The following is a 10,050-nucleotide window of genomic DNA, read 5'->3' as shown; positions in this document are numbered from 1 at the left end:
TTAATTCCTGTTTTCTTGTTATTTCTAGATTTATGTTCTCATTTTTTTTCTGTTGTCCTCTGTTGCCCTTGTGTGTGTGTGTTGGTTCCTTGTCATTGCTGTCCCCCCATGCTGTTGTCTGCCTACCTCGTCTCTCCCTGGCTCCTCGTGTTTGGTTTCCCCAGATGTCTCCATAGTTCTGGTTTGTTTTACATTATTACCGTAGTTGGTTTTTTGGATTCCTGCCTTTGTTAAACTGTTTCCTTTGATTAAATCCAAAAGAAATCACCTCAGCCTCTGCCTCTGCATTTGGGTCCTCTAAACCAGCGGTCCCCAACCACCGGGCCGCAAACCGGTACCGGTCCGTCGGTCATTTGGTACCGGGCAGCACAGAATAATTTATGGACGATCAGAGTCTGAGTGATGTTTTATTTTGAAAAATATAAAAAATTTGCGGTATACGATCAAGTAAAAAACTGAAAATATTGTCTGACATATAGCGGTCCGTGGTGCAAAGAAGGTTGGAGACAGCTGCTCTAAACCACAACCAACCCTGACAGATGATAAATGGCCTGTACTTATAAAAGTCAGGAGACTTGACCAAAGCTCTTTCCACTACATTCAGTTATTCACCAAATCACACACACAGACTCACAATGGTAAAATACATTGTAGCCACAGCTGCCCCGAGGCTCACTGCGAGAAGCGAGGCTGCCATACAGTGATGCCCCCGGTCCCTCTGACCACCATCAGTAGACGATGCGGTTGAAGTGTCTTGCCCAAGGACACAACGACGCAGAAAGCCAGAGCTTGAACCGTCAACCCTCTGATTTTAGGGAAAACTCCTACATCCATGCCGCTGTCGCCGCTAAGGCAATATTGCCCTTTGGGCATTAACCTGCTAGAATAGTAGCCATCAAAAAATTGTTACTCTAGAGGTCATAAAAAGAAGGACAGTTTGTAACTCTACTTGGCAAGGGTATAATGCTAAAATGGTAAAGTGTCACAACTGTGTCAAGAAAATATACACACCACATACAAAAAATAGTTTCATATAGTTATTTGAGCGACTGTTTTCTTTGTAATACATTATCTAGTCTTACTTTTCTCCTATTTATTTTCCTTTTTGTCCCTGGAACTGCTCACTGGTCATTTTCTCTTTCTCATACTGCTCTCTGCAAAGCGGTGAAATAGTTGTGGGAGGAATTCTGAATAGATGCTTGAAGCACAGTATGCATGAAGTTACCTGATTCTTCCCTTTTCTAATAATCGGTTTAAACTGAGTATTAGAATAACTGATCCTAACCAAGTCTAGATGCCTTGATGTACTGAGTTCTTGACTTAGCTTTGGCTAATTTTGTTATAAAAAACACTGGACATGCATACATAAGACAGTGGTCACTGACACAGTATACTGTTTGCAAACTAAAGAAGACTTCAACCTTGGTAGTAAATGCTGATCTTCAGAAAATGTAGAGTTTTGGTGTAAAAATAACATTCCAAATAAATAAAGGTTTTATTAAAGTAAAACCATCTCGAAGAAAAAGCACATTTCAATCTTCTAGGAGACTGGCTTTTGGTTGGATGGTGAACATGACTATAGAAAGAGTTGGCTCAAAATTAAAAAGCTGGAAATTGCTCAAATCTGAGAAAGTCAATTTAATGATCTCATCAAAAAAAGCATGGCAATTTACGGAATAGATTAAACAAATGGAATACAACATATTACATGTCTAGATAGCATAGACCTGGTTGGAACCATTTCATTAGAACGACTACAGAAAAAAAATACAAAAACAAATAGAATCCACATTGCTTTGTATGAATAATGTTTCTGCCTATTTACCAGTCATTGTGGTCTTGTCTTCTGAAGTGTCTCCTATTGCCAAATTTAAATGTATATAAAAAGAACAAACAGATTATGTAGACAATGGTGTGTATATTAAATGAAATTATTGTGATTTATAACACTTTTATTTAATTTAATTTATAATGTAATAGAAAGAAGACCTTTAATGATTATTGATGATGCTGCCATCAAATAATGAATGAGGAAGTTACATGAAAACTTAACTTCATCAACAAACAAGAGATGTCCAGCGATATAAAAGTAATTAATTTTGTTTAATTATGGAGTGAAAACAGGAGGATAGCATGGAGGAATGCAGGGCAAACAAAGCTCAGTTTGACTGATGTTCTGTAAGGCAGCTAGTAGGATCGGTCTTTGTCTCTCTCAGGATTGGTGTGTTGTCTTGGCTGCTCTATGCCATCACCTCCAGCAACATGGGAATTCTCCCCTGCTGTTGTTTCTCTTTGCCTGCAGAGAGAAAGGGTAGATACATGAGTGATGACTAAACAAAAGCACCACAAAAGAAGTCAAATGAGTGGTTGATATGTTTTCCGGCAGAAGTTCTGCAAGAGGTGAGTGTTTCAACCCAATCGTGATAGTTCTGAAAGTATAATATTATGATTAAATTAATTAGATACAGCACCTTTCATGCTTTCTGACACTTCTGCATAAAATGTTTAGGAAGCTTTATAACAAAATTCATCTTGTATTGTAATAATATAATCTCATAAAGAACTTTTCACAAAGAATTATATTTATCTTTTATTTGACTATAAAGTTGATCAGAGTAACTAGTAACTTTTAATTGTGTTTTTTGTCATTTTGGTTTTATTTTGCATTTAAATATATTGTTGATTTTGCTTTAATTAATTTCTATGCAGATCTTTGTGTTTTCTCATGATTATTTTATAGTTATTTTCCTCATTGTCACCCCCTTGCTTGAACCACCAACTTAATGTGCTGGGCTTAAATGCCCATCGTAAGATTCACTCAGGGTGACGGGTCAGACAAAGAGCTTTCCGTATGAAGACAAATAAATCGAGGCATATGACTTCCACCGGTACGACAGGGACCCCACAGGAACCAGGCCTGGGCTTGAGGTTCTTCTGCAAGCACCTGGTGCTCATGCCAGGGGCTATTACCGGATCTTGGAACATTGGGCCACACCAACAACACAGTCCTCACCCTAGTAGGGGAATCTTGGGGAATTTAACTGGGAAAAATGACTGGCATCTTGTTTGAAGCCAAATGCTGCAATATGTACAGGCAGCTGTATATAAATCTCTAGAGGCATAATTTGATTTAAAATGTGATTATCAGATTAACAGATTTCGAAAAACCTTTGAACCTCCAGGACATCAGTGTCTGGGACTCTCTGGGCAGCGCCCGCCATGACCGGCTGTAACCAACCTCATCCTCTGGGCTTGTATAAGACCAGGTTAGTGACTCTAGAGTTCATTATCATCCTCCACCAGATAGACGTGGTCACCAACCTGTTTTCTCCTCCTGCAGTTCCGCCTTTGATGCTGACACTGTTCACTGCGGTTCCATTTTTAATAAACGTTTTGAGAAATCTGTCCGTCTGCCTCGAACACTGGATCCATTTTTTTCTGACACTTAAACCCTGCATGCATCTTAAAGTATAGACAGTTATATCCAACCTATAACAGTTACATTGCACTTTTATTTTTATTTTATTTTGAGCCTCTAGCTTGTCCTTATTTGAGAAGAAGAATAAATAACAAAATAAATATTCAGGGACAACTGATATAGATGTATCTCATTTTACTTATACCAAGTCTGGTACACCTACAGAGGCCTTTCTTTGAAGAAAGAAATAGAAAAGATTAGGTATTTTAACCCCTTATTATCAAAACTAAAGTTTCATATTAAATCTGTTTCTCCGAATAACCTCACATTTTAATCATTCAAAAAACTGCCTTGTAATGCCATGACATTCCAATACACGAAACCTATATCCTAATTTAATGGATAGAAAAAGAGGAAATACAAGACAGAGAAATAGTCCAAGAAGGACTATGTGCCATTTCATCTAGGTCTTTATATATAAATAAATAGATGATGATGATGATGATGATGATGATGATGATGATGAATTTAAATATAATATAGGGATTCCTTTGGTAGAAATTAATAAAGTTTTAAACCAACTCTCAGGGGGTGGAAGATGCAGATTCTGGTTTTCAGCCACATATATTTTATTAAGTAGCACGTGAAGAGACAGCAGAAGGCACAGCGGATGAAGAGAGAGCAATGAGCTGCTGAGTGGAGCATGAGTGCAGAAACCAAGCTAAGTGCGCAAAGACAGATAGTAGAGCAGAATCTCTCAACTTTTAACACTACCACACACCTACTGAAAAGTATGTGTGAGGTTTAAACAAAACGTGACTTCTCACTGCAATCAGAAAAATCCTAGATTGTGGTTTAATCTATTTCACTAATCAAAAATTATATTAAGCTTGATATAATTTTGCCGTCATGAATGAATTGCTTGATAGTGACATATTTTAATAAATTGGCATAATAAAAGGATTGAAATCACTTCCTCTTTTACCTGTTCTATGGTGGCTTTTTCTGCCCACTGCCAACCAGAATTATCTTCCTTCTTTGTTTAAAATGTCAACCTTTTTTTGTGGCAACTCTAAATAGTACCTGAGCTGACAGCCAGTAAAACATGGATGAGTGCCCGCTTTCACACAAACTCCTCTTTGATTGCTCATAACATTGTGCCTGTGTTGAATTCACCAGAGCTGGGAAATAAAAAAAAAAAGATTCTTATCTTTTAATATTGATTGATTTCTTATTTCTCAAGTGAGAAAAAGATCTGGGTCTTGATGAGAATCATCCGGGGCTAGAGCCGTGCCACTGGGTCAGGTTCTTTCCAGTAGGACTCAGCTGGGTCAAGCCAAAGGGAGTGATGTAAGGCCATTCCGCAGTGGACCTACCACCTGCAAAGGGAACCATGAGGGACTGATGCAAAGAGGAATGGACAACAGTAAGAGACGGAGACCTTGGCAACTGTCTTGTATTTTGGACTGGGCCGTGGGGAGAGACAGAGGGCTGGGTTGCATCCCTTCACCTTTCGATAGGGAGGAGGTCTCTGTCTGTTGTTTCAGACTATGGACCAAACGGCAGTATGGAGTACCAGGCCGCCTCAGCATCCCTAGGCATGGTATTGTATAGCATCCCTCCTGAGAATTCCATTATTCTGCTGGTTGACTTCAATAAACACGTGAGAAAAAAATACTAACACCTGGAACTGCACGATCAGAAGAAACAGACCCAAACTTTGAACCCAAGTGGTGTTTCGTTTTCTAACTTCTGTGAAAGTCATTGGATTATCCTTAATAACCATAACGTTCAAGGATAAGGATGTCCATCTATGAACATGGCACCAGTATCCCTAGGATAGAGGTCAATGATCAGCTTTGTAGTCATATTTTATGACTCTTGGCTGCTTGTCCTGGACGCTCAGGTGAAGAGATGGGCAGAGCTGTCCACCAATCACCACCTGGTGCTGACCTGAATACACTGGAGTAGGAGGAAGCCAGACTGACTAGGCAGGCCAAAGTGAGCAGTGGCAAAGTCTGGTTGAGCCCTCATTCAGGAACGTGCACAACTTCCATCTCTAGGAGAGCTTCTTCCAGATTTGGGGGAGGCTGGTGAGATGGAGTCTGAATGAACCATGTTCTCTTCCTCCATTGTTGATGCGGTCGCCCATAGCTTTGTCTCTTAGGTCTGCGGTCCCTTTCATGACAGCATCCCCAAACCCTGTGGTGAACACCGGCAGTAAGGGATGCTGTCAAGCTGAAGAAGGTGTTCTATCAAACCTGGCTGGAATGTGGGACTCCTGAGGCAACAGGCAGGTATCATGAGGCCAAGTGGGCTGCTGCCCAGGTAGCTGCAGGACAAAAACTTGGGGCTTGGAGAAGCTTGTAGTACCCATGGAGTAACACTATTGGTTGGCCTGAAACTGATTCTGGTAAACCATCTGCCTCTTCTGGAGGGGGAAGGAGTGCTTTGCTAACACTGTTGTATCTATCTGACTGATTTCAGTTGGTTCATGTTAATGATAAATCATTCTCATGCTCCAGGGTTACCCGTGGAGCCAAAGGGATCAGTACTAGGACCAGTTCTCTTTACTATATATATGCTCCCAATCGGTAGAATGATTAGACGGCTTGAGATTTATTTCCACTGTTATGCTGATGATTCTCAGCTATATTTGTCTGTAAATCCAGATGAAGCTAACCCATTACATAGACGACAAGCATGTCTTTAAGACATAAAAATCTGGATGACTCTTAACTTTCTGCTGTTGAGTGCAGACAAAACAGAAGTTATAGTGCCTGTCTACTTTTAAGTGTAGGCTTAAAACTTTTCTTTTGGATAAAGCTTATAGTTAGAGTGGCTAAGGTTATCCAGATCTATCTCTTGAGTTATGCTGCTATAGGTTTAAACAGCTGGAGGACATAGGGACCCCTTTTCAACAATCTGCTTCATTCTATCTCTTTTCTCCTATTCTGCAGAATTTGTTAGTTCAATCACTAACATTATGTTGTCTCTGGTTTTCACATAGTAGCTTCATCTGGTCTATTCCTGTTTGGCTGTGACATCATCCTGGAGAGAAATATCAGCTGTTTTGCTGCCATCAACACGTTTGTTTATAGATGTTGGAGCTTGGCCTGTTTTTCAGTGCAGACCTGTTTCTCTGACTGTGACTAACTGTATGTGCTCTCTTCCCTCCTCTGACATGGGAGCTGGCTCGGAGTTTGTCTGCCTGGCTGTGTCTTTCCTGGACAGAGCCACATGTGGAGCTGGTTGACATTTAGCTTTTGTATCTCTGCTTCTTTCTATATGTCTGCATCTGTCTCCCTGAACCCCCGCCGGCTTCAGCAGATGGCCGCTCACACTGAGCATGGTTCTGCTGGAGGATTCTTCCTGTTAAAAGGGAGTTTTTCCTCTCCACTCTCGCTATAGTCATGCTTGGTGTGAGGGATTTGCGTGAGGACTTTGAATCAATTTGACTGAATGATCTGGTTGAGTTGTCTCTGTAAAGTGCCTTGAAATGACGTGTTGTGAACTGGCATTATATGAATAAACTGAATTGAATTGAAATCTCCTCAGTTCATCTGACATGCCCTCAATGATGAAAGAACAGATGGAGTGCTTTGGGTCAGATTTGTTCATCACTCAAGCTGAGGTCCCCAAAGTCTTACATGCCTCTTCAACATCCTGTCGAGGACAGGAAAATTGCCCCTGGACTGGCAGAGTGTGGTGTTGGTTCTCCTGCATAAGAAGGTGGACAGGAGGGTGTGCTCCAACTATACGAGGTTCGAACTTCTCAGCCTCCCCCAAAAGGTCTATGCCAGGGTGCTGAGAGGAGAAGTGGGCTGATTGTCGAACCTTGGTTTTAGGAGGAGTTCTTCCAGCTCTACTTGGGGCTTGAGGGTGCCAGGGATTTTGCCCAACCAGTCCTTGTATGTTTTGTGGACCCGGAGAAGGCCTTTGATCATGTCCTTTGTGGTGCCTTGTGGGAGCCACTCCAGGACTACTTAGTCAAGGACACTTTACTAGAGGCCATTCAGTCTCTGCTCAAGTAGAGAAAGACTTTGTTCCTCCTTGCTGGCATTAGATCCAGCCTGTTCAAGCTGCATGTTTGATTCCGACAGGGCTTCCCTCTGTAACTGGCCCAGTTCATAACCTTTAAGGACAGTATTTATAGGCACAGCCTAGGGCCAGAGGGGGGTTTGGTTTGGGGACCAGTGGATTTTGTCTTGCAGATGATGTTGTTTTGCTGGCTTCCCCCTGCCACGGCCTCTAGCATGTACCCAGGCGGTTCACAGCCAAGTGTGAAGGAGAGAATCAGCCCCTCCAAATCCGAGGTCATAGTTCTCAATCTGACAAAGGCGGGTTGGTTAGAGAAGAGTTCCTACCTCAAGTTTAGGACTTTGGGAAACATGGGGGCCTGTTTATAAATGTGCTAGCAGAAAACAAGTATGAGTAAAAGGACAATTACAAAACATTTCCTCTGGGTATCTGTAGTATTTATATGATGTCAGTGTAATTTGTAGCTCTTCTCTCTCTTTGCCCCGGATCAATTTTCACCTTAGCTTTTCCACATTAAGTTAATACAATGACTTTTCATCATTCCATTAAAAACTCTTCTCAGTACTTGTGTTTCTCATGTGCTTGCAGTGTCTGTCAGATGACCTGTTGCCTTACCCATACCCTAAACTGGTTTGCTCCTTGTCATATATCTTTAGCATACTGTCTCTTCTTTACCATTATCTTGCCTAAACCCAGCCCGTACTTGGGACCTTTTTGGGTCTGAAAAAACAGAAAAACTGTCATTGATAAACCTCAAAAATTTATACATCATAGTAAAGCAGCCAGTAAAATTAAAAAAATTCCTTGAGTTAAAAGCATTTAATGAAACCCCTATGAATTGTACCAAACAATAATTGAGAGTGCCTTAACATGTGAAAATATATTAATATTTAGAGAAGAAATGCAATCATTATTATCAGTATAAATGTATTATTTTGCTAGCAGAGATTAGTGGGCTGTTCAGGGCTGTATGTTGAATTTCTAGTGCTTAATACACAGGATTCCTAAGGAAAACCAGTTTCAAGCCTGGGTAGGTCAATAAGATTTGATGTCACAGTGACCTTCTTTGTTTTTGGTCACTCTGGACTCAGTTATTATTTTTAACAAAAAATGTTTCTTGCCCTATGAGATACACGTTTATTGAGATTTTTTCCCTTTTTAGGACTGAAGGGGTGTTGCATCCCAGACATGTTACCATAGCGACAAGGTGCTCCCTGCCGCCGTCGGGTCTCGGCCAAGTTGGGCGCCATAGTGGCTGAGTGGTGACAGACACTGTGACGACACCGCTAGGACACCATGGATGGGTCAAATTTACAAATTCATACATATATGGACATGCATGGAGGTTCATTTGAAACCAAGCCTAACGCTTTGTATTGAAATATAACTTATGAATGATGATTTGCATTTGCAAGCTGTTTGCATTTTGTGTGAATAAAATGTCCAATGTAGACATACAGTTTAAACTGTCCATTTTCTACAACAGCGCAATATCGCTACCTGCAGAAATTTAAAGTAACAACCTAACAGTTTTATCCTCTCAGAATGAATTTCAGCGTAAAGATTCAGAATATAGTCACTGTACTTGTATATGTGTTTGTGCACATCTGAGCCATGTTTCTGCATCTGTGCATGGCAATGACCGTGGTAGTGACAGCTTTAAGACTGCTGATTTATCTATCATGTTGCTGCACTGGCGATTGGTTGCATGTGTGTCTGTCTAGACACAGAGGTGAATAATATAGGATAAACATGCAAAAACGAAGTTAAAAGACCAGCAGAATGACAAAAAACAGCAAAACATCTATCATAATTAGAGGTAAGACACATACACAAATACATACACCCACAGAGAACTTGATTGGGAGACAGAGGAGAAGCAAGGAGCCACAGTTTGAGCTTCCCACTGCGAGGGGTTATGACCCCTATCAGACTCTGTGTCAGTCTGCCTATTGTGTCCAGCGCTGAGCTCAAACACACATACATACACACATATTCACACACCCTGTGCTATAACTTACAAGGTCTCCATGACAATAGTTTGGGCGACAGTAAGGCGGCAGAACAGTGGCTGTATTGGCTGCTGAGATGTTTGTTGAAAAGGCCTAACAGAATCATGACAATTCAGCCACTGTACTGACAATAATCTGTAGATGTGATCACTTTTGCATAAGGGAATTTTGCACTTGTTTTCATAGAATTTACAGCAACGAGATTTGCAAGTTAACGCTCCTAGGAGGAGAAAAACTGAAATAAAAGCACTTTAAAGTATGAATGTAAAGTTTACAGATAGCTTTAACACTGCTGGTGTACAATGGCAAATTTTGTAAGCCACAATAGTTTGATTAAAATTATAGTAGATATTCTACACAAAGGTTCTGAGCTAACACTGATGCATTTGTTGTTATCTCATATAATCGGTTAGGTTTTTCACCACTAGAAAGACAGAGTTTCTGTATAAAGAGAGCACATGGGAGTATGCAAAGTAAGACTGTGTGAGTTTGGGTGGATGGATGGATGGATGGATGGATGGATGGATGGATGGATGGATGGATGGATGGATGGATGGATAGATAGATAGATAGATAGAT

Source organism: Cyprinodon variegatus, unplaced genomic scaffold, assembly GCF_000732505.1.
Source record: "Cyprinodon variegatus isolate N-32 unplaced genomic scaffold, C_variegatus-1.0 Scaffold26, whole genome shotgun sequence".
Classification (NCBI taxonomy): domain Eukaryota; kingdom Metazoa; phylum Chordata; class Actinopteri; order Cyprinodontiformes; family Cyprinodontidae; genus Cyprinodon; species Cyprinodon variegatus.
The sequence above is the reverse complement of the archived record's forward strand: the minus strand, read 5'-3'. Positions refer to the sequence as shown.